This window comes from Aethalodelphis obliquidens, unplaced genomic scaffold (assembly GCF_003676395.1).
Source record: "Aethalodelphis obliquidens isolate GAN/ISIS:26980383/991018 unplaced genomic scaffold, ASM367639v1 scaffold4, whole genome shotgun sequence".
Classification (NCBI taxonomy): domain Eukaryota; kingdom Metazoa; phylum Chordata; class Mammalia; order Artiodactyla; family Delphinidae; genus Aethalodelphis; species Aethalodelphis obliquidens.
The window spans coordinates 28288111-28314118 of record NW_020837948.1 but is presented as its reverse complement, the minus strand read 5'-3'; the positions used below and the strand labels follow the sequence as shown (position 1 = coordinate 28314118).

Here is a 26008-nt window from a genome sequence, read left to right as displayed (position 1 = left end):
TTCTAAAAAATTTATGGAAAAGCAAAAGAACTAGAATAGCCAGAATGATTTTGGAAAAAAATAAAGCTGAAGAACTTACATTACCTGATTTTAAAACTTACTGTAAAGCAACAATAATCATGACAATGTGGCATTGGCAAAATGATAGATACAAAGATCAAGGGGACAGTCCAGAAACAGACTCACATACACGGTCAATTCATTTTTGACTAAGTTAATTCAATGCTGGAAAGGAAAGTGTTCCCCAAAAATGGTGCTAGAATTGGGAAAATAAACTAGACCCTATCTCACACCATATACAAAAATTAACTCAAAATGGATGATACACCTTGACATAAAAACTATAACATTTGTAGAAGAAAACGTAAGAGGAAATATGTGTAACTTTGCACTGAGCAAACAGAACACAGAAATACAAATCATAAAAGGAAAAACTGACAAAGTGAATTTAGTCAAAATTAAAAGCCCCTCTATTTTAAACAGTTAGGAAAATGAAAAGGTAAGCTTCAGACTGCACTCTCTGTATATGCATCTGTGTGGGTCAAAGGACTTGTACAGAAAAATGTATAAAGAATTCCTCCAACTCAATAAGACAAACAACGTTTAAAAATGGGCAAAAGATTTGAACACGTACTTCACAAAGGAAGACATACAAATGACCCATAACACATGAACAAATTCTCAATATCATTAATCATCAGATAAATACAAATTTAAAATACAGTGTCATACTACCACATATCCACTAGAAGGGCTAAAATTAAAAAGACTAAAACAACCAAGTGTTGATGAGAATGTAGATCAACTAGAACTGTAAAATGGGAAAGTTTGGCAGGTTCTTATAATTAAACATTTGTTTACAATACAACCCAACAAATCCATTTCTAAGTATTTACCCGAGAGAAATGAAAACATATGTTCACACAATAACTCATGAATGAATGTTCATAGTGGCTTTACTAATAACAACCCCAAACTGGAGACAATCCAAATATCCATATATAGGTGAAATGGTCAATAACTGTAGTAAATCAATACCATAAACTACTACTCAGCAATAAAAGTGAACCAGCTAAACAAACAAACATATGCATTATCCTCAAAATCATAGTGAAAGAAAAAAACATGGATGCAAAAGAATACATATTACATAATTCTGTTTATATAAAATTCTAGAACAAATGAAACCCATTTATAGTGAGAAAAAGAGGACAAACTGTTTCCTAGAGCTGAGGGTGAAAATGTGACTTACTGCAAAAGGGCAGAAGGGAACTTTTGGGGATGACAGAAATATTCTGTGTCTTTATTGGGGTAATGAAAATATTCTACTCTTGATTGTGGTAGTGGAGACATGGGTGTATACATATGTCAAAACACACCGAGCTGGGGCTTCCCTGGTGGCGCAGTGGTTGAGAGTCCGCCTGCCGATGCAGGGGACACGGGTTCGTGCCCTGGTCCGGGAAGATCCCACATGCCGCAGAGCAGCTGGGCCCGTGAGCCATGGCCGCTAGGCCTGCGTGTCCGGAGCCTGTGCTCCGCAACGCGAGAGGCCACAACAGTGAAAGGCCCGCGTACCGCAGAAAAAAAAAAAAAAACAAGAAAAAACACACCGAGCTGTACATTTTATTGTATGTAAATTATTCTCAATAAAGTTGATTCTTTAAAAAAGAGTTCTCTTGGGAAAATATTAACCAGGGAATACTGGTGATGCCCCTATACGACCACTCAAAAGATATCAAAAACATCAATAAAATTCAATACCCATTTATGGCTTTTTAAAATGTCATCAGAAATGAAAAACAACAATAAAATCATCTTGGAAAGCTGAGAATACAAAAACACATTTTAACCTATTATACTCTCCATTTATCAGAAAGCTTCATCAAACATCATAATTGATGGCTAAAACATCAGAAACAATCCCCTTAAAGTCTGAAACAACACCAAGTTGAACTATCACTGCTATTATTTAACATTATATAAAACGTATAATAGCCAAAGCAATGAGGAAAACACACAAATTATAAAATTTAAAAGAAAGCCACAAAACTGTATTTTCAGATAATCAACTCAATAAAGTGATTAGACACATGATAAGCAGAAAAAAATTCAAAAGCTTTCATGTAACTGGAGGGGGAAAAAAAGAGAAAAAATGTTACTAGAAAGTTTCCATCCACCGGAGCTATCAAATCATAAAATAGCTAGGAATACTAAGAAGGAATGTCATACATATGGGAATAAAACTATAAAACTTTCCCTAAGCAAGGTGTGAATAAAATGTAGAGACATACCATACATACACATATTTCTGAGGGGAGAGACCCAGTTATCACGAAGGTCAGTTTGCCCCATATTAATCAAAATTTCAATATAATCTCATTCAAAATACCTGAGGATTTTTAATTTAATTTACAAGTTGAGTCTAAAGTTCATTTGGAGAAGAAATGCATAAGAGTCAAGAATAATTTCAAAATGAGTAATAAGGAGGGAGAAATGGTTATCAAAATTTTAAATATGTATTCTCTTTTTAACCCAGCAATTCCATTTCTAGGAATCCATGCTCCAGAAATAATCACATAGAGGAAGTTTCCTGAACAGCTCTTAGGATGAAGGTAGAACTAGAAGGACAAGACTTTTTACATTACAGTCTTCCATACTGTCTGAAGTTTTAAAATTTAAGAAGATTTAAAGTTTGTAATTAAAAACAAATAAATGTAAAAGTTGGCTTCAAATAAAGCATTATTTGTGATAGGAAAAAGAAACTAATTAATTCAAATGTCTTTCAGTAAGGGAATGGTTAAGTAAATTACAGCCCACTGAAGCTATTGAAATATCATTTAGTTTTTAAAAAGTATCAGGGAGACAGGTTTAACAAGTAAAGATGGCCAAGATATGTAATTTAGTGAAAAAAGCAAGTGATATACCAATGTGTTTGGTATATCCCACCAAACTCCCCCAACTTTACATGTATGCATATGTGTTTAAAAGTGTACATGAGAAAGAAGTACAATACTGTTAACTCTAGACAGTGGAATGAGACTGGGGGATGAAAGGAAATGTTCACATTTTACTTAATAGTTCATTTTCTGTATTGCTGAATTTTACGTCTAGTTCGTATGTCTGTAATTAATTTTTTTTAATTAAAGTTATTTCATATAAAAATGATAAATTCCAGAGGACATGGGAAAAATAGTTTAAACGTTTATAAAAATCTTTAAAACGTTTATCTTCATGTTTATTTACATACTCTGCAAATGATCTATAGTCTTCACCAGAGGTGGCTGCCAATGTAAAGAAATTTAACTTACCAGATATGATAAAAATAACAACATATTAGGCCTTTAAAAAAATCATAAACTTCCCCGAACCAGCAGACTCAAAGCAGTGCCTATGCGTATGTTAAAAAAGAAAAAGAAAAAAAAAATGCCTGGAGAGGTTAAGTCTCCTAAATAGATTCTTCCTCTCAGTAAAAAAGACTACCTCCTCCCCTCTTCTTCAACTTGGTCTGAGCGGCTTTAAACTCACCATTTTGAATGTGCGCAAAATGATTAACAAGCAGTAATCTCAGGGAGGCCGAAATTGAAGGTGCATCCGCCAGAGGCGTGCTCTGACCTGACAGCTCTAACTAGGCGAAGCATTGATGGAATGGTGCTAATATCGGGAGATGAACGATTGTTATGGTCTGTACAGGGTGTCTGCGTGACAGAGCCTCGGTGACAATCGGGAAAAATGCAAATACAGTCAGGAGAGCGACGGCAATGGAAGGTTTTTCGAGGAAGGGGTGCTGATGCAGGCCTGTAGCGTAAGATGGATCAGCTCTACACAGGGTGACTGGAAGTGGGCAGAGAGGGCGGGTGAGAGGTGTTAGTAGGTGACACACTCTTCTAACACAGTCGCGATTGTAGGGATTAAGGCAGCGGGGTCCTTGGCCAAGGCACCAAGGACAGCAGAAGAGGCAGCAAGAAAAAGCGGCCGGTGGAGACCCCAATACCAATCTATGCCATCGCCGGAGGCAGCGGGCGCTGCGGCTGCCAACAAGAGCGTGGCCCCAGGTTCGGGCTGGACAGGGCCCAGAAGGAGAAGAACGCCTCTCCCAGCCATCAACCCCACCCACCATGGCCGGCGCGGCGGGCCAGGGACAGGCCCCACTCCTTCTCGAGGACAGAAATTAAGAAACGGAGGAGGTGAAGGCAGCAATTTCCTCGCCTTGTCCCTCACCTTCCCAACATGAGAACAAGCCAGATTAAAAAAAAAAAAAAAAAAAAACCCTCACCGAACTGTGCAGCGCCTCCGGAGCGAGAACAGCGCTCGATCCTGCAACAGCCACCACCGCCTTCTTCTCCGCCTCCGACTCCTCCCCCGCCGAACGCGCAGCGGCTGGCGGCGGCGGCGGCTGCGGCGGCAGCGGCGGCGCCGGCGCCGGCGGCGGAAGGAGAAGCGGCCGCGGCGCGTCCCGCCCCTTGCGCCGCGGTAGAGGAGAAGGAGGAGGGAACGCAAGTCCCGCCCCCCAAACAGAGTCGACCAATAGGCTTAAAGGACCTCTGCGGGAAAAATCCACATACCCAATCGGAACCTGAGAGTGGGCTCACGTCAATGGTTGGGACGTGGCAGAAAAAGGGAAATATACTTGGACTGTCTTTACACCCTGGTCCCGCTTTCTCGCCCAGGGGCAAGTTCACCGATTGGCCGTAGAGCGGAAGGACGAAACCCACCCCTGCCTGGCCCCGCCTCCGTTCCCTGCAGCACTGCGACGTTGGGGGGCAGGGGCGGGGCACCATGCTAGGGCTGGAACAGCAGGCCTTTTGTGGTTTGGGCTGGGAGAAAAGGGCGGGGTCTCGGGGAAAGGGAAGTGGGTGCGGAGAGCTAAAGGAAGAACTGGCGCAGCTAGACTTTCAGAAATTCCAACAGCAGCAACTAAGATGGAGGCGTTAAAATGAATCCTAATTTGACTGGAAACCTAACTAACAAGATTAGGGTCTCCTGGCATGAAGTTCAAACCTTTGCAGTTCAGATATGGGTGGGCCAAGAGAAAATAGCAGACGGAGGAAGGGCAGGTCTTCCTCCCTGCCCACCTTGCCTGCACACTATATAGTGCCTTCTCCCCTCCCACTCCACAGTCCCCCACTCAGTCGCCTGCCCCTTCTTTTCTGATTCTTTTGGGGGTGGGGGCGGGTTATAGGGGATGCCCGCGTTTCCTCTGTATAGCTATGGCCTGACCAGAGACTTCCAGTTGCACCTTGGGGCTGATGGGTTGTCAAGCCGGGAAGTAACATCACATGAAACCAAAATAAATAACAACAGCTGTAGTCCCTGGACACCTTGCTTAATTTAAACAAGGATAACAGTTTAGGCAGTCATGTCACTGGTGCTAAATTGTTTCTTCATCCTGCATATGTCCTCTTTTTTCATCCTGAACGTGTCCGCTTCTCTGATTACAGTACCACTCTCCTCCCATCTTACCCCCAACTCTCTTCACCTCTTCACCCCCTCCGCACACATGCCCAATGCCCAAGATATATTTATCGCATCCCCTCCGCCAAGAGTTAAGAACCCCATTTCTTGTGCTGTCCCTGGCAACTGCGAAATCTCCTGCCAGTGAACCAAGACTCATTTTTTTGCTTTTGATGAAAACAAATTATCCCAGATTTCCTATAAAACTTGGACTATGAGAATTTGCTTGACATTTTGTGAAGCCAAACTAACTCTCAGCCCACTCCAGTAGTACATTTCTTACCCAGAAACCATTTCCCACTTGATATTTCTCTGCTTTACACATGTTGCTCTAGAAGTTGTGGCTTTTTCTCCATACAAGTCTCTCCTTCTTTGAAAGAGAATTGATACTTTAATCACATTTCCTTGATCTCCTTTTAGGATGTTGCATATTGATTCAATTGGGTACACTAACCAGTTTGTTGGGGCAGGGTTTCCCCAAATTTCAATCTCTTTCATACCATATCTGTGTATACCACTCGCAGTAGTATTTATTATTTTCTTTAAATAAATGTGTCTTTCCTTCAATTTCTTTAAGAGTAAAACCTTTATAAATGACTATTAATGGAAAACCTGTGTCACCTCTCCTAAGCTGAAAGTAACTGAAAGAAAAGTGAACATAAAACAATGTTTTTAAATTCTGGGGATAGAGAGTATTTTTTCTACTAAGATCTCTCAGCCTAAAGACTACTCCCTGTAAAAAGGGAGCGTTACTAAGCACTAGAAACATTTAAAAAGCAGGTAGGCAAATGGCATTTTTATCATGATGTAATCAAAGGTTAGAAAAATAGTCATTGTTTTTAATCCTGCATGCATGTCCCAACTAAAGTTATCCAAGGCATCAGAAGTGATCTATGTTACTCTTTGAGAAACACTCTTGTGGAGGCTTATAGCATGTATTCCAGAATCAAAAGACTATACTCTCATCCTAGCTCCCGCATTTATTGCTGAGTGCCTCTGGACTCTTACATCTCTGGCCTCAATTTCCAGTTTAAATATGTGGAAAGTAATAAAGCCTACTCATGACCTGCTGTACTATAGACTAAATAACCTAATAAATGTGGAACATATCATACCTAGCATGTAGTAAGTACTAAATACATATTTATATTGGCTTATGTATTATATTATTACATAATATATAGAGAGATATGTATTAATGACATATGTATTATTATTGATTTCAGAGGTGGGAAACACTCCCTAAGGCAATGAGTTGAAGGTACCACAGGATGTAATGCAGTAGTTAGTTCTTAAAGAGTGATCCGCATACCAACAGCATCAGCATTACCTGGGAACTTTTTTAAAATGCAAATTCTCAGGTAGGTCCAACCTCAGACCTGAATTGGAAACTCTAGGTGTGGAGCCAAGCGACCTGTATCTTAGCAAGCCTTTGAGGTGATTCTGATGCACGCAAAGTTGGAGAACCACAGATGTAACAGAAGGAGGATTGGTAAAGGAGTGAGAGGACCTGAATTCAAATTATATCCTTAGAGTGACATCAGCAAAAATGCAGATGTAAGCACCTCTGAAAATTCTTCTCTCTGTAAAAGCAATGAGAAAACTGGCAAAATTGTCAGAGTCAACTTTTTCAGAACTGTGGAAATCAACCAAGGGCTTGCAGCAACCCAGGAAGCATTTATTCAAGAAAACAGCTGAATCTCAGTAAGAAGAGCAAGGTTTGTAATGTTTTGGCTTGTTCTAATCTAATCCCATCATCTCCAACTCCACTATAGCACTGAAAAACAATAGTTGACAATCATGGTGAAAAGAGCAGCCTGGCAGATATCAGACAAGGCAGAGTGAGGCTGGAACTCCTCCAAAGCCTAATTCCAAGAGAAGAGTCATCATTTAACCTATCTGGTGGTTCCCCAGAAGATCTCACTTGCAAGCCTATCTTGATTTGATTTGATTCAGAGCCAAACCAGTGGTTTTCTGGGGAAAAGGCTTTTCCCCAGAAGTGTTTGTAAAAAACAAAACAAAACAAACAACAACAAAAAAAACACAAACAAGCAAGCAAACAAAAAAACACAATGAAAGGGAATTCATTAACTTTGCCACACTTTAGGCAGTGGAAACAGGTTGGGGCAGACAATAGGTTAACCAAAAAGCTTAAAAGGAAAAGCTGGAGATTTGTCTGTAGGAACTTTGTAAGCTCCAACATATTCATGAGAATCCAGAAACACACACTTGCCCAGGGCTGTGCTAAGCAGTGCGTAAACTCAGGAAAGACCTGAGAAGGCCCTAAACATTCACCTAAGGCTGACCTTGAGGCTTTGCATAAGGAAGAAGTGAAAGCTAAGGGAGAACTGTCAACTGCCTGGCTTGGTGTTGAAGCCCTGCCCAAAACACACACACACACACATACCCTCAACAAACCCTGGGAGACATACTGATTCAAGGCATCTAAGGAAATCTCTGTCTAATCATTAGATGAGCATGAAGCTAACCAAACAGAATCATCAATGGCCACACACCACTGCTGATGAAAATTTAATCAGTCAATATAAGAAAGAAATGGAAAATTTTATTCAAGACAAATTGAGAATTATAACCCAGGGAACAGCAACTCAGAAAGCTCTGAGAATAATCTGCCCATTAGAATTCAAGGCACAGTGATAAAAGCTTTTTGAGACAGGGCTGTGCATTAAATGATGTATTATTGAAGGTTTACATAATCCATATCTAAGCATCATTGCAGTCCCTTACAAGATCAAGAAGCAATATTATCTTTTAAGGAGTTGTCTTGTTGATGCCAGGAAAATGTTGCTCTTTATGGTTAGCAGATATTTCTGCTGATGGGGGAGGTTTGGTCAATATATAATGCACAGTAGAGGGAAGAGAGGAAGCCAAAGGGAGAAGAAAAAAAAATTTTTTATGGTTAACTGTTTCTTGTCTTGTCATAAAATATGAATTTTATTTCACAATTTCCCCCTTTTGATCATTAACCTTTTGATAGAAAGCAGTAGGTGAGCAAATATTTTCCAGGGTGGTTGCTTGCCTGCACTGCGTCATCATGTCCCTTGATGCCAAGTCTTTTTTTTTAATATATTTATTTATTAATTTTTGGCTGCATTGGGTCTTGGTGGCTGTGCACGGGCTTTCTCTAGTTGTGGAGAGCAGGGGCTACTCTTGGTTGCAGGGCATGAGCTTCTCATTGCGGTGGCTTCTCTTGCTGTGGAGCATGGGCTCTAGGTGTGCAGGCTTCAGTAGCTGTGGCACACAGGCTCAGTAGCTGTGGCTTGTGGGCTCTAGAGCGCAGGCTCAGTAGTTGTGGTGCACGGGTTTAGTTGCTCTGCGGCATGTGGGATCTTCCCGGACCAGGGCTTGAACCCATGTCCCCTGCACTGACAGGTGGATTCTTAACTACTGCGCCACCAGGGAAGTCCCAATGCCAAGTCTTAATAGCCTGGTTCTCTGTTTTTTGGGGGATTATAATAGCAGAATGTTTGGCAAGGACTGACAGTCAATTCTAGGTTGTCCAGTAAGACTTAAGCCTATTTTTCTCACATGTGCATTGTGTATGTCCATTATTTTATAGAGAACTATTGGTGTAATCTATACTTTCAAGTCATTTAGACATCATTATCTTAGTATGAGCAAGTGACACATAGCGTGAAACTCTTACCTTGCAAGTTCCACAAACTGTAGCTAAAATTGCCAGTAGGATCAACAACATCATTAGCGAAGATTTAAGCCAAGATCTTCCTGAATCAAACCATTTTCCTAATGTTTCCCCTAAACTGGGAAGAGGATTGTTCAGAGCAGAAATGTGGCACTTCATATGGGTCATAAGACTGGTTACATTTGAAGACTCGTCAGGTATAAAGATGCAGTATTCAGTACATATTACAGCACAAGTTCCCCCTTGGGAAGTAGCTAAAATATTGAGGGCTATGCAATTCTGTAAGATTGCTTTTTTCATCATGGAGACTTCCAAATTGAGCACCTAATGGTTTGATTACTATCATTCTAATCTTGCTGAGTGAATTTTGTTAAAGCCTTTATATGAATAATGATATCTTCTATTCCAAGTGAAGGAACAAATAATGAGATCAAATGATCGTACTATTGGAAAACTGATCAAGCCCCATGTGCCTGCATTAAAGGCAGATTGGCAGATTGGCAGGGACTGTTTCACCAATTATATACCTTCCTAAGCAACCTGGGGAGAGCCAAGGTCATAAACTTTTTCCAGAAATCCATTAGGTCCTGTTAGGAGCCACCCAATACTCAATATCTAATGAAAATGAGTATTTATGGCCAAGTTCAGAATAGGCATTATTAATTGGCTGGGTAAGAGGGTCTCAGTGACATTGGTGGTAACATTAGCTTGAGTGGTGCTAGAGTTCTTTCCTTTAAAATAAAAAGTTCTAAGAGCCATCCAGTTAGATCCCTGGAGAGGAGAAATCCACCAAGGCAAACAGGGAGTAATGGACATAGGTAATTGGCCATAAACTCAGCAATTTGATTAGTTTTTGAAACTTGCATAAGATTGAGCACAAAGAAGAAATACATTTGGTTTATAAGCAAAAGCATGAGCAATTGTCAAAGTAATCAGTATACAGGCCTAGTCCAGTGTCCTGGGTTAGCTGTATACTTCAGATGTCATCTTTTTCTCATCCCTGGTAGTGCTGGTCTTAGTTGTAGTCAAGTGTCAAAAACAGGAGTTGCAGTTCATCCAGGAGAGGGCTGAGATGGTTTCTTCCAAGGTGGCTGTAGAGAGTCCTTTATGTGAAATCTCTTCCAGTATGAATAATCTCCTGGTTGCAGGTCATGGTGAATCCGAACTTCAGCCAAAGTTAGATCACCGTGATAAGCTTCAGAAACAAATTTAGAGTGTCCTTTTAATAACTAAACTTTACAAGGAGCTATCTAGAAAGTGAGTCTTAGCCAGTAAGTACAGACCTCAATTAACAAAACTAGAATTTAATATTCACTAAAACATAATCTTTTTCTCCCTAAAATTACCCTCATTTCTACCAAATATAGCCAAATTAAGACTAATCTGTAAAATAAGTCTGGTTAATTGATGACATAGGCTTTTTCAAACTGGCTGTGCTGGAACTTTTCATAAGTAATCTCAGATTGAACTTTAAAAAAACAAAAAACAAAAACTCTCAAGGCCAGGAAAACCACACCAGGGGTGTGTCATAGATTCCACTTGTGATATCTATAGATTTGGGTGATGGATTTGGGTGAATTCTTCTCTTCTGGAGGTTGCCAAATACCTTGAGATTCTGGCACTTTTTAGAAATTGGCCTTCCTTATGCCTGAGAAAGCTTCTGGGAACTTAAGAGTTTCCAAATTCTGGAGGGATCAGGTAGAGAGGAAAGATAAATGTTTCAATTCTGCTTATTGAGGTATAACTTAAAGCTTTCCTCATATCTGGAAAACACAGGTTAAAAAACAGTGATATTTTAGACAGAAAGAAAAATTGTAACCATACTCATAAGTTTGTTCAGTCCTATGTAACTTATCCTTGATCTTAATCTTCTGTTAGTAGTTTTTTTGAAGTAATCAGGTTTTCCTAGAATTCTTTAATTCCTTACCCAGTTCAGTGGTATGATCTGAAAGTTATCAGAAACCTGTACTTGTCAAAAAGTCATTTCTATGAATCTTCTTGAAGATAAAGCATTTTTGCAAAAGCATCAGAGTGCAACAATAAATGACAAAAGACTTAAAAAGTCAAGGTTAAAGAACTGATTACAATGCAGTTGAAAAGAAACTTGGCTACTGCTATGACATATAGCAATTTAAGATAATTACTAGCAATATGACTGATAACATTTTACCAGGACATACCAGAATTTTAGGAGTTCCATATAATTTCTAGAATATCTATGTTAATAACATTTACCCACATGATACAACCAAAGAAGTTTTATCACCACTCATTCAATAATGTTTCCCATGTAATTCAACATACCAAATAAGTTTAATTACTTTAATATTTCTCTCTGAGATAGAAAAAAAAAAAAAACCAAATATTTTGAGGTGTTTCAGAGACCCTTTGGAAAACCTCAAAGTTAGCTAGAAGTCAAATGAACTTTATTTAAAATTTGATGTTTGGGAATTTTGTCAAAAATATCAAAAAGTTTTAAAACACCTGGTCAAATAGGATCATAAATCAATGTGAAACAATATCCATTCACTCAACCAAAGTGACAATAAAAGATTTCAAAGGTTGTATTAAATCACTTAAATACAAAGAAACTCACACAACCTATTATCAAAAGCAGTTCAACATTTTAAGGAAACTTTGTCCTCTCAGAGAGAAAACCAAATTCAGGTTTAGTACCACTTTACCTTTAAATCCATTTTCTTAATTAAATTCAATCTTATCTTAGCCAATCCTGACCAAGCACAAAACTCCCTCAGTGTTCCTCTTCCACAAACCTTCCATAACTTTCTGTATCCATATTGATCCGTCCCCTATTTTCTTTTCCATTCAGAAACAACCAGCTCTAGAACAAAACTACCCTTTTTCCCTTTCACAAAATGCATTTTCATTCTTCACATCTTTTTTTTTTTTTTACTGAAAACACCCATCTTATTTTCCTGGAATGCTGATTCTGGATTGTGTAAACCATTGGTAATAATATCATTTATGTACAGCCCTGTCTTCTGACTTCTTGTCTCCTTGTGTACTAAGAATGCCACTTTTGGCTTCAACTCTAGTACTTGGCACCACAATATGGTAAACACTGTCAAGGAAAAATCCAGGATGAATGTGAAGCTTCCCATATGTTTCACTTCTCTCAAGAATCATAGGTTCTTAACTCCTACCTGTGTTGGTACCTCTTCAATGCCTTCAAACATTGTTTTATATATTTTCCCCATTTTTATAATTACTTTCAGTGGGAAGGTTAGTCTGATGGATGTTTATCAACTGTGGTTGCAACCAGAAGTACACCAGATGATTGTTTTAAAGTTTGAACAAGGAAACACATTTTTAGTCATGAACCATCATTTAGAATCATGGTTCATTATCAATAAAACTCATTTCAAATCTTAAACTTTTGACATTTTTTCTTCCATGCAGTCTTAGGTGATATTAGACATATCAAGACTTCTTTCGCAGATTTTATTCCCAAGTCTTGTTTAATTCTTTGCTTTCTAACCTCCATGCCTCTCTATTTCCATTTAATGGTGATTACCTCGAGGCCATCAGGCTTGGGTGGGAAAGACTAAAGATTAGTCTTCATTGGCCTGTATTGATAAAAACCTTTCTGTCTTTTATCTCACAGCTTAGAGTGGAAGTCCACTTTTCCAGTAATTTGCAGCTCCAAACTTCGGGAATTTCTCTATTTCTATTTGCATACAACCATTTCTTGCCTGAGCTCATCTCTTTCATCTTATACATTGATAAACTGTCGGTGGCAACAGCACACACCTCTAACATTCTGTTTTCAAAATTTTGTAGACTCTGCAGGCACCTTATCTTCCTCCCAAATTACCACAGTGACAGCTCTTTTATAACCAAAAGCTTTGAGACTGCATAGCATGGATCTCCATTTTTCTAGCATCTACTATCAGACACTTTACCATCTGCTGACCAACTGCTAGGTCAGTGCCATGTATTTACAATATTTTGTTATAAGAAATCTTGTATTAATTAAGCAAAACTAGATAATGTAACAGATAAACCCTAAAATGTTATGGAGAAACTCAAGAGAAGTCTAGTGGTATTTGCTGTAAACGTAAGGACCACCTACTGGTGGGAGAGAAAGGGGATGGGGGAGAGGTACTTTTTTATACTGTAATTCAATCACCCATCCTGGAAGAGCCTGAGTCATCTACAACCATGTGTTCCAAGTTTGTTTTGAGACTCCCCACCGAATAGTGAAAAAGAACTTTGACCACCCAGAGGGCAAAAGAAAAAAGAAATAGGTAGTTGAAAAAGAGGTTACAAATAACATACCAATTACAGCCTGTGACACAATTTATTCTAAATCATACACCTGGAGAGGGCAGACAGCATAAGCAAGAACAACTACAGTCCTGCAGCCTGTGTAACAAAAACCACATTCACAGAAAGATAGGCAAGATGAAAAGGCAGAGGGCTATGTACCAGATAAAGGAACAAGACAAAACCCCAGAAAAACAACTAAATGAAGTGGAGATACGCAACCTTCCAAAAAAAAACTTCAGAATAATGATAGTGAAGATGATCCAGGACCTCGGAAAAAGAATGGAGGCAAAGATCGAGATGATGCAAGAAATGTTTAACAAAGACCTAGAAGAATTAAAGAACAAACAAACAGAGATGAACAATACAATAACTGAAATGAAAACTACACTAGAAGGACTCAATAGCAGAATAACTGAGGCAGAAGAATGGATAAGTGACATGGAAGACAGAACAGTGGAATTCACTGTTGTGGAATAGAATAGAGAAAAAAGAATGAAAAGAAATTAAGACAGCCTAAGAGACCTCTGGGACAACATTAAATGCAACAACATTCGCATTATAGGAGAAGGAGAAGAGAGAGAGAAAGGACCAGAGAAAATATTTGAAGAGATTATAGTAGAAAACTTCCCAAACATGGGAAAGGAAATAGTCACCCAAGTCCAGGAAGCTCAGAGAGTCCCATACAGGATAAACCCAAGGAGAAACACGCCATGACACATAGTAAACAAATTGTCAAAAATTAAAGACAAAGAAAAATTATTGAAAGCAGCAAGGGAAAAATGACAAATAACATACAAGGGAATTCCCATAAGGTTAACAGCTGATTTGTCCGCAGAAACTCTACAAGCCAGAAGGCAGTGGCATGATATACTTAAAATGATGAAAGGGAAGAAGCTACAATCAAGATTACTCTACCCAGTAAGGATCTCATTCAGATTCAATGGAGAAATCAAAAGCTTTATAGACAAGCAAAAGCTAAGAGAGTGCAGCACCACCAAACCAGCACTACAACAAATGCTAAAGGAACTTCTCTAAGTAGGAAACACAAGAGAAGACAAGGACCTACAAAAAACAAACGCAAAATAATTAAGAAAATGGTAATAGGAACATACATAGCGATAATTACGTTAAAGGTGAATGGATTAAATGTTCCAACCAAAAGACACAGGCTTGCTGAATGGATACAAAAACAAGACCCATGTATATGCTGTCTACAAGAGACCCACTTCAAACCTAGGGACACATACAGACTGAAAGTCAGGGGATGGAAAAAGATATTCCATGCAAATGGAAATCAAAAGAAAGCTGGAGTAGCTATACTCATACCAGATAAAATAAACTTAAAAATAAAGAATGTTACAAGAGACAAGGAAGGACACTACATAATGATCAAGGGATTAATCCAAGAAGAAGATATAACAACTGTAAATATATATGCACCCAACATAGGAGCACCTCAATACATAAGGCAACTGCTAACAGCTATAAAAGAGAAAATCGACAGTAACACAATAACTGTGGGAGACTTTAACACCTCACTTACACCAATGGACAGATCATCCAAAATGAAAAAAAATAAGGAAACAGAAGTTTTAAATGACACAACAGACCAGATAGATTTAATGGATATTTATAGGACATTCCATCCCCAAACTGCAGATTACATTTTCTTCTCAAGTGCGCACAGAACATTCTCCAGGATAGATCACATCTTGGGTCACAAATCAAGCCTCAGTAAATTTAAGAAAACTGAAAACATATCAAGCATCTTTTCTGACCACAATGCTATGAGATTAGAAATGAATTACAGGGAAAAAAGTGTAAAAAACACAAACACATGGAGGCTAAACAATACATTACTAAAAAACCAAGAGCTCACTGAAGAATTCAAAGAGGAAATCAAAAAATACCTACAAACAAATGACAATGAAAACACGACGATCCAAAACCTATGGGATGCAGCAAAAGCAATTCTAAGAGGGAAGTTTATAGCTATACAAACCCATCTCAAGAATCAAGAAAAATCTCAATTAAACAATTTAAGCTTACACCTAAAGGAAGTAGAGAAAGAAGAACAAACAAAACCCAAAATTAGCAGAAGGAAAGAAATCATAAAGATCAGAGCAGAAATAAATGAAATAGAAACAAAGAAAACAATAGCAAAGATCAATAAAACTAAAATCTGGTTCTTTGAGAAGATAAACAAAGTTGATAAACCATTAGCCAGACTCATCAAGAAAAAGAGGGAGAGGACTCAAATCAATAATATTAGAAATGAAAAAGGAGAAGTTACAACATACACCACAGAAATAGAAAACATCCTAAAAGACTACTACAAGCAACTGTATGCCAATAAAATGGACAACCTGGAAGAAATGGACAAATTCTTAGACAGGTATAACCTTCCAAGACTGAACCAGGAAGAAACAGAAAATATGAACAGACCAATCACAAGTAATGAAATTGAAACTCTGATTAAAAATCTTCCAACAAACAAAAGCCCAGGACCAGATGGCTACACAGGTGAATTCTATCAAACATTTAGAGAAGAGCTAACACCCATCCTTCTCAAACTCTTCCAAAAACTTGCAGAGGAAGGAACACTCCCAAATTCATTCTATGAGGCCACCATCACGCTGATACCAAAACCAGACAAAGATACTACAGATAAGGAAAATTACAGACCAATATCAGTGATGAATATAGATCCAAAAATCTTCAACCAAATACTAGCAAACAGAATCCAACAACACATTAAAAGGATCATACACTATGATCAAGTGGGATTTATCCCAGGGATGCAAGAATTCTTCACTATATGCAAATCAATCAATGTGATACACCATACTAACAAATTGAAGAATAAAAACCATATGATCATCTCAATAGATGCAGAAAAAGCTTTTGACAAAATTCAACACCGATATATGATAAAAACTCTCCAGAAAATGGGCATAGAGGGAAGCTACCTCAACATAATAAAGGCCATGTAAGACAAACCAGTAGCAAACATCATTCTCAATGGTGAAAAACTGAAAGCATTTCCTCTAAGATCAGGAAAGAGACAAGGATGTCCACTCTCACCACAATTATTCAACATAGTTTTGGAAGTCTTAGCCATGGCAATCAGAGAAATAAAAGGAATACAACTTGGAAAAGAAGAAGTAAAACTGTCACTGTTTGCAGATGACATGATACTATACATAGAGAGTCCTAAAAATGCCACTAGAAAACTACTAGAGCTAATCAATGAATTTGGTAAAGTTGCAGGATACAAAATTAATGCACAGAAATCTCTTGCATTCCTAAAAACTAATGATGAAAAATCTGAAAGAAAAATTAAGGAAACACTCCCATTTACCATTGCAACACAAAGAATAAAATACCTAGGAATAAACCTACCTAGGGAGACAAAAGACCTGTATGCAGAAAACTATAAGACACTGATGAAAGAAATTAAAGATGATACCAACAGATGGAGAGATATACCACATTCTTGGATTGGAAGAATCAATATTGTGAAAATGACTATAGTACCCAAAGCAATCTACAGATTCAATGCAATCCCTATCAAATTACCAAAGGCATTTTTTACGGAACTACAACAAAATATCTTCAAATTTGTATGGAGACACAAAACACCTCGAATAGCCAAAGCAGTTTTGAGGGAAAAAAGCAGAGCTGGAGGAATCAGACACCGTGACTTCAGACTATACTACAAAGCTACAGTAATGAAGACAATATGGTACTGACACAAAAACAGAAATATAGATCAATGGAATAAGACAGAAAGCCCAGAGATAAACCCCTGCACCTATGGTCAACTAATCTATGCCAAAGGAGGCAAGGATATACAATGGAGAAAAGACAGTCTCTTCAATAAGTGGTACTGGGAAAACTGGACAGCTACATGTAAAAGAAGGAAATTAGAACACTCCCTAACACCAAACACAAAAATAAAGGCAAAATGGATTAGAGATCTAAATGTAAGACCGGACACTATAAAACTCTTAGAGGAAAACATAGGAAGGACACTCTTTGACATAAATCACAGCAAGATCTTTTTTGATCCCCTCCTAGAGTAATGGAAATAAAAACAAAAATAAACAAATGGGACCTAATGAAACTTAAAAGCTTTTGCACAGCAAAGGAAACCATAAACAAGACTAAAAGACAACCCTCAGAATGGGAGAAAATATTTGCAAATGAATCATCAGACAAAGGATCAATCCTCAAAATATATAAACAGCTCATAAAGCTCAATATTAAAGAAACAAAAACCCAATCCAAAAATGTACAGAAGACCTACATAGACATTTCTCCAAAGAAGACATACAGATGGCCAAGAAGCACATGAAAAGCTGCTCAACATCACTAAGTATTAGAGAAATGCAAACAAAACTACAATGAGGTATCACCTCACACCAGTTAGAATGGGCATCATCAGAAAATCTACAAACAACCAATGCTGGAGAGGGTGTGGAGAAAAGGGAACCCTCTTGCACTGTTGGTGGGAATGTAAATGGATACAGCCACTATGGAGAACAGTATGGAGGTTCCTTAAAAAACTAAAAATAGAATTACCATATGATCCAGCAATCCCACTACTGGGCATATACCCAGAGAAAACCATAATTCAAAAAGACACATGCACCCCAACGTTCATTGCAGCAGTATTTACAATAGCCAGGTCACAGAAGCAACCTAAATGCCTATTGACAGACGAATGGATAAAGAAGTTGTGGTACATACATACAGTGGAATATTACTCAGCCATAAAAAGGAACTAAATTGGGTCATTTGTTGAGACATGGATGCATCTGGAGACTGTCATACAGAGTGAAGTAAGTCAGAAAGAGAAAAACAAATATCGTATATTAACGCATATATTTAGAACCTAGAAAAATGGTACAGATGAACAGGTTTGCAGGGCAGATATTGAGACACAGGTGTAGAGAACAAACGTATGGACATCAAGGGGGGGAAAGCTGTGGGGAGGTGGGAATGGTGGTGTGATGATTGGTTGATTGGGATTGACCTGTATACACTGATGTGTATAAAAATGATGACTAATAAGAACCTACTGTATAAAAAAGTAAATAAAATTAAATTAAAAAAATGTGATGAGCAAATATGAATTTTGCTTTAAGACCTAAAAAAAAAATCTTACACCTGTGGTTCTCAACCTATTGAACCTGCAGAAGTGCAACAGCATCACCTAGGAACCTGTTGAAAATGCAAAATTTCAAGGTGTATCCCACACTTACTGAATCAGAAACATTGGGGGTGAGGTTCAGCACTGTGTGTTTAATGAGCCTTCCAGGAGAATCAAATGCAGGCTAGGATTTGAGAATCACTGGGTTTCAAAACATCAATATTGGTTTGAGAAGTGGGTGCAGTGACTGATAAGACTTTGGTTCTCTTTCCTAGAAAGACTAAATGCAGTTATATGGTAGCTGTTTTTGTGTGAAAGTTTAAGTATGAAAAGAAGAAAGTGGGGGCTGTAGTATGACAGACAATGATTATTGACCTCTTCAGCTTTCCTTACAACCTTCTGAGATATCTGAAAACTGGAAAGTTAAGAACTCTCCTTCTTAGATTCTATTGCTGCTAAGTTTCCAGGTATGATTTAGGTTCTGCCAATTACATGCACTCATGTGAGATTTGTAAGATGAAAGTGAATCTCACAAGTCAATGCTACCCTTCTACTGTTCTGTTTATTTCTGCTGTAAGCCCAGGTTGTAAGAATTGGAATTATCTCTAGCAACTGTGGCCGAGATCCTGGTGTCTGCTCTTAAGTTTTGTGGCAGTCCAGAGTTAGGAGGTGAGATATCCATTATGTTGGTGTCGATTGTTGTGGAGATGATGCAGTTCTGGAGCTGGGAACTAAGGTGATCATTTCTTTGAATTGCCAAACAGCTCCTGATACTCTTTTTTCTGTTCATGGTAAGGGCAGAAGTTCTTTTGGTTGTCCAGCTTTTCAGTGCGACTTTATGGATAGTTCTTGGACGCCCAAATCAGAGCCTATTTCATCAGCCCTTCCTCCCAGCCATTCTTTATCATATAAGAAATTTTACTAGAGTGGATTTCAGTTTTCTGAAACTGTTTTTAGATGATATAGTAGGTGACCTGTAGTTTATCCCCTCTGGAAGCTTTTAGCACATTTTCCTTATCTTTTGTGTTCTAAACTTTTACAACAAGTTGTTCTAAATTGTGGGTCTATTTTGATTCACGTGCTAGGCACTGGGTACATTTTGGTATGAAGACAAATCTGAGCACAGGGAAATTTTTTTTAATATTATTATAATTGATAATTTCCTTCACTCTCTTTTCTTTGCTCTCTCTCTAGGTATCTTTCAATTCTTTGCTCTCACTCTTTCATCCTCTAAAATCTTCTTCAGCTTTCTAAGAGTTTGTAACTGTTAATTCCTCCTATTGAATTATTTTTTCAGCCATCATATTTTTTATTTCTAAGATTTCTTCCTTTTTTATGCCATACTGCTCTTATTTTTTGGATGTAATCTTTTCTTGAATCTTTCCAAAGATTAATTCCACCCCACTCAGCTTTATTGAAGTATGATTGACAAATAAAAATTGTATATATTTAAGGTATACAATCTGATGTCTTGCTATACATATACATTTTGGAGTGATTACCACAATCAAGCTAATTAGCATAGTAATCACATCATACAGTTACTTTATGTGTGTGTGCGTGCGTGTGTGTGTGAACACTTGTAATATACCCTCTTAGCAAATTTCAAGTATACAATACATCATTATTGACTATAGTCACCATATATTATGTTAGGCCTATTTATCAGGCCTCTAGAACTTGTTTATATTATAACTGAAGGTTTGTACCTATGATCAACATCTCCCCTATTCTCTCACCCTGGTAGCCACCATCCTACTTTCTGTTACTGAGTTGAGTTTTTGAAATTCCACAAGTAAATGAGATCATGCAGTATTTGTCTTTCTGTGTCTAGTTTAGTTCACTTAGAATAATGTCCTCCAGGTTCACACATGTATAAATGGCAAGTTTTTAAAAGGCAGAATAGTATTCCATAGATAGATACATCTATCTGTCTCATTTCTGTGGGTACTCATTCACTACGCTCTCACTTTCCCCTGTGGGAGAAATTGTTTGGTTAAAGGGACCTCTCTCAGCACTGAGCTGTGCTGCCTTGGGGAAGGGGTATCATGGGTAAAGTGAAACTATTCTTCGTACCTTCTTCAATACATCTATTCTTGGATTTTTTTGTTCCAATGGTGTGCTGAAACTTTTCCGCTGGACTCCTGGGCTCCCACAAAGGTGCTCTTATCCATGGATGGTTGTCGGAATCAATGTTCTGTGGGGGAAATGATGAGAGAAAACTCCTATTCTGCCATCTTGCTGACCCCAAAAATTCTAATTAAAGGTTTCTTTTATTTTTTTAAAGCTCCCTTCTGTTATGTTTCCTTCAATGTTATTTACAGTAGTTTTTAATATCAGTATTCCTCTCCCTTCTATTACAAGCTTTCTTTACATATATGATGACCCTTGATTTGTGTTCTGATTTGAAAATAATAAGTAAATTGCAAGTTCTGTGAATATGAATGGGGTTTGTTGATTGGAAGACAGCCTTTTATTTGTCTTTAAGCGGAGGAAGCTCTTTTCCTACGAGAATCACAGATATTTAAATGCCAAAATATTGCTCCAGGGACATTCAGTTTTTTCAGGGGAGTGAAAGCGTATTTAACTATTCTGTCTTGGAGATGGACACTTGACTGTTTTACTTTTCCCCATGGAATTTCATATAGAGCCACATTGTGCAGTATAGTAGCCATTAGCTACATGTGGCTACTGAGCACATGAAATGTAGTCTAGTCTGAATTAAGATGGCTATAAGTATAAAATATACACCAGATTGTAAAGATTTGGTACAAAAAAGAAAACTCATTAAAATTTGTATATTGATTACTTATTGAAATATTAGTATTTCAGATATGTGTTGGGTTAATTTAAATATATCAAAATTAACTTCACTGTTTCTTTTTACTTTGGGTACTATAATATTTAAAATTATATATTTGGCTCAAAGTACATTTCTATTGCTTAGCATTTCTTTAGAGCTTTCAATGATCATTTTTCAGTTCCATATCTTACTTATGCTTTTCGTACTTCTAATATCTAGCTTGCTGAATACCAAGTATATCTGAAGCTCTTTTAAGTTTGCTAATTTCCCACATCAGCTATAACTCCTTCTAAGTATCCTTGAGATTTTAGCTTTTTTCTGACTGGTGCCATCAGTTACATTTTCCATTTGATTTCTATTTCCTATAAATTAATTGAAGTCTCTCATGTGCTGATGTCCTTCCTCCTATTACCTTTATAATTTAGGGTTTATACTTATAAATTTTAAAAAATATTATTTTTATGTAGATTCAAGAGGAAGAGGAGATAACATGTTGTTTCAAAAATACTCTTTGATCTAATAGATTATTCAAGCCTATAAGTCTTTCCCTGGATCTTATACTCGGATATGTCTTCAGCATTGCCTGGCAAGGAGCACTAAAAACAGTAGGGATTCATTTAATTTTGAATGCATCCATACTTGTAAGAGAAAGAGAGTATATATTTAAACTGAAAGTGATGAATTCTGTTTCCTTATGTTGGGGACTGTATCAGTTAAGGCTGTAATTAACCCAAAGTGGTTAATTAAAGAGGTAAGTGAAAGTACTGAAAAAGAAACTGGGGTGGAGATCAAAATAGTGGAGTAGGAGGACATGGTGTCACCTTCCCCCCATGAACACATCAAAAATACATCTATATGTACAGCAATGCTCACTGAAAACAAAGTGGAGACTGGCAGAAAGATTCTTGCACAATCAAGGCTGTAAGAAAAAATCCACACGTAATAGGTAGAAAAGTCAGGACCTATACACTTAGCAGGGAACACAGAAGAAGAGGGGAATCCTCCCTGGGGAATGAGTGGTTTGAGCCCCATATTGGGCACCACAGCCCTGGGATCCAAACCTGGAAGATGGGTTTGCTTAGCTGGTTTGAAAACCAGTGAGACTAGCAGAAGGGCTGTTAGAAACCTAGACTCTTCTTGTGAAGGGTGAGCCAACACTTGCTTACTCCCAAAACAAGGCAGAGGAAGCAGATGGAAATTGCCCAGGACTTTGGCCATTTTCCTGTGACTGCCACTGTGTGCCCCCCAGTCTAAGCCAAGCTCCTGCTCTGGCCACACTTGCTCTGTGGCACAGCTCCACATTAAGGTAAGGGCTGACAGAGCTTATGGTAGTGTGGAATTGTAAGGCACAGTACAAGCCTGGACCCAGAATGGCATCCGAATGGGGTAAGGTGGCCATTGCTGGTGCCTATAAAGGCAGTAGATTAGGAGCAGTCCAGGACTCTGACACAGTCTGCACTCTGTTTCACAATGAGCACCTGCTCCAGATGCTCTTGCTCCAGGATTGCTCCCCTCTGTGCCAAAAGTGTCAGTGCTGCAATGGGGGAAAGCACACTCTTACAGAGAACAGAGCCAGCTTGGACCCAACCATCAAGACTTCTGCTCCAGCAACTTGGGACCCAACCCTGCCCCCACAAGGTGATGGGTGGTGTTGGTCACTGAGAAGAGGAGAAGCCCTGGCTCACACCTGCCTGTGGCTTTAGTCCCTCCAGATCCAGCATCACTTTCTACCAAGGTGATAGCCATCAGCACACTCTGGAGGAGGGCATGACTCATGCTCACATCAGATCCAATTCTCCCACCCAAGTCACTGGGTACACAAAGACTGTATAGGGACACTCCCACATAAGAAAACCCCTTCAAGACTGCAATAGGTAACTATTTCACCTAATTTCATAGAGAAAGAGAAACTTCGTCAAAATGAGAGGACAAAGGTATTTATTTCAAATGAAAGAACAACAGAAAAACCCTGAAAAATTAGCTAATGAAACACAAATAATTTTTCAGATAAAGAGTTCAAAGCATTAGTATAAGAATACTAAGTGAATTAGGGAAAAGAATAGGTGAACACAGTGAGAAATTTAGCAAGGGACTAGAAAATATGAAGAAGCAGTCAGAACTAAAGAAAGAAGAACCAGTCAGAACTGAAAAATACAATAACTGAAATAAAAAATACACCAGAAGGAATTAATAGCAGACTGGGTGATATGGGGAAATGCAGAAGTGATCTGGAAGATACAATGATGGAAATCACACATTCAGAACAGCAAAAGGAACAACAAAAACTTTACAGTTTAAGGGACCTCTAGGATAACATGAAGGGTACAAATATTGGCATTGTAGGGGTCCCCAGGAGAAAAGAGAGAAAAAGTTGTAGGCAATGGATTTGATGAAATTATCACTGAAAACTTCCTGAACCTGAAAAAAGAAACAGATATCCAGGTACAAGAAGCACAGAGGGTCTCAAAAGAGATGAACTCAAACAAATCCACACCAAGACATATCATAATTAAAATGGCAAAAGTTAAAGAAAGAAGTCTAAATGCAGCAAAAGAAAAAAAAAAGAGTCATATACAAGAGACGTCCCCCCTACCCCGGCAATAAAGCTATCAACTGATTTTTCTGCAGAAACTTTGCAGGCCAGAAGGTAGTGGCATGATATATTCTAAGTGCTACGGGGAAAGACATACAATTCAGGATATTCTATCCAACAAGATTATCATTTAGAATTGAAGAAGAGGTAATGAACTTCTCAGACAATCACAAACTAAAGGAGTTCATCAATACTAAACCTACCCTAAAAGATATAAAGGGTCTTCTCTAAGTAGAAAAAAATGGCTACAACAAGAAGTAAGAATCTATAGGAAAGGAAAAATCCTACTAGTAAAAGCAAATGAATACTGAAGGCTGTGGATGAACCACTTAAATAGTACAAAAATTAAAAGACAAAAAAAGTAAATCAACAATAACTACAATAAACAGTGAAGGGATAAACTTGAAGAAGTAGAATATGACATCAAAGTAGAAGAAGTAGAAGTAGAATATGACAAAATGTAGGGGAGGGGAGTAAAAAATGTAGATATTTTAGATGCTTTAGATTCTTTTTGAACCTAAATGACTAACAGTTTAAAAGAAGTAAATATAGTTCTAGGTCAACACATATGAACCCCATGATAACCACAAATCAAACATCTACAGTAGATACACAAAAACCATAGAGAAAGGAACAAGCATACCACTAAAGAAAACATCAAACCATAGGCAAGAAACTAAAACAAAAATAAATGAACATAGAACTATAAAAATAATCAGAAAACAAGTTAAAAAATGACATTAAGCACTGTCAATAATCAATTTAAATGCAATGGACTAAATGCTCCAATCAAAGGACATATGGTTACTGACTGGATTAAAAAAAAAACAGACTCACCTATATGTTGCTTATAAGTGACCCAATTCAGAGCTAAAGACACACAGAGACTAAAAGTGAGGTGATGGAAAAAGATATTTCATGCAAACATATGACTAGAAAGTGGGTGTAGCAATACTCATATCAGGCAAAATAGGCTTTAAAACAAAATCTATAACAAACGACAAAGAAGCACATTAAATCATGATAAAGGGATCAGTACAAGAAGAGGATTTTATATTTGTTAACATATATGTACCCAATACAGGAGCAACTAAATATATAAAGCAAATATTATTGGTCATAAAGGGAGAAATCGCCAATAATATAATAATAGTAGGGGACTTTAACACTCCACTTACACCAATGGACAGATCGTCCAGACATAAAATCATTAAGGCAACAGTGGTCTTAATTAATACAATAGATCAGTTGGACTTAACAGATATCTACATGGCATTCCATCCGCAAAAAGCAGAATACACATTGTTTTCAAGAATATAAGAAATGTTCTCCGGGATAGATCACATGCTAGGCCACAAAACAAGTCTCAATGCATTTAAGAGGCTAAAAATTATGTCAAGCATGTTTTCTGACCACAACATTATGAAGCTAGAATTCAATTACTGAGAGAAAAATGAGAAAAACAGAAACATGTGGAGACTAAAGAGCATGCTACTAAAAAACAAATGGGTCAATGAAGAAATCAGAAAATACCTTGAGAAAAATGAAAATAAAACCACAGCCTTCCAAAATCTAAGGGACACAGCAAAAGCAATTGTAAGAGGGAAGTTTATAGCGATACAGGTATACCTCAAGAAACAAGAAAAGTCTCAAATAAACACCCTAACCTACCATCTTAAAGAGTTAGAAGAAGAAGAAAAAACAAAGCTCAAAATCAGCTGTAGGAAGGAAATAATAAAGCTCAGAAAGGAAATAAATAAAATAGAGACCAAAAAAGCAATATAAATACCAATGAAACAAAGAGCTGTTTTTTTTTGAAAAGATAAACAAAATGATAAACTTTTAGCCATGCTCACAAACAAAATAAGAAATTGAAGAGGAGAAATAACCAATACCACAGAGATATAAAAAATAATAACAGAATACTATGAACAATTATATGCCAACAAATTGGACAACATAGAAGAAATAGATAAATTTCTAGAAACACACAATCTTCCAAGACTGAATCAGGAAGAAATAGACAATCTGAACAGAACAATCACTAGTAGT

At 37.7% G+C, this 26008-nt stretch overlaps 1 protein-coding gene and 1 long non-coding RNA gene across 2 annotated transcripts in view; both read right to left on the bottom strand.

The window, feature by feature from the left end:
• Positions 1–4378, bottom strand: part of PJA2 (praja ring finger ubiquitin ligase 2) — a 79085-nt gene extending 74707 nt beyond the window's left edge. The window contains exon 1 of the mRNA XM_027100257.1: positions 4274–4378. The gene's annotated coding sequence lies outside the window, so the exon portion shown is untranslated. The remainder of the gene's footprint in view (positions 1–4273) is intronic.
• A 4457-nt stretch (positions 4379–8835) lies between these two features.
• Positions 8836–26008, bottom strand: part of LOC113616875 (uncharacterized) — a 278470-nt gene continuing 261297 nt past the window's right edge. The window contains exon 4 of the long non-coding RNA XR_003431438.1: positions 8836–10310. This is a non-coding gene — a long non-coding RNA (uncharacterized LOC113616875). The remainder of the gene's footprint in view (positions 10311–26008) is intronic.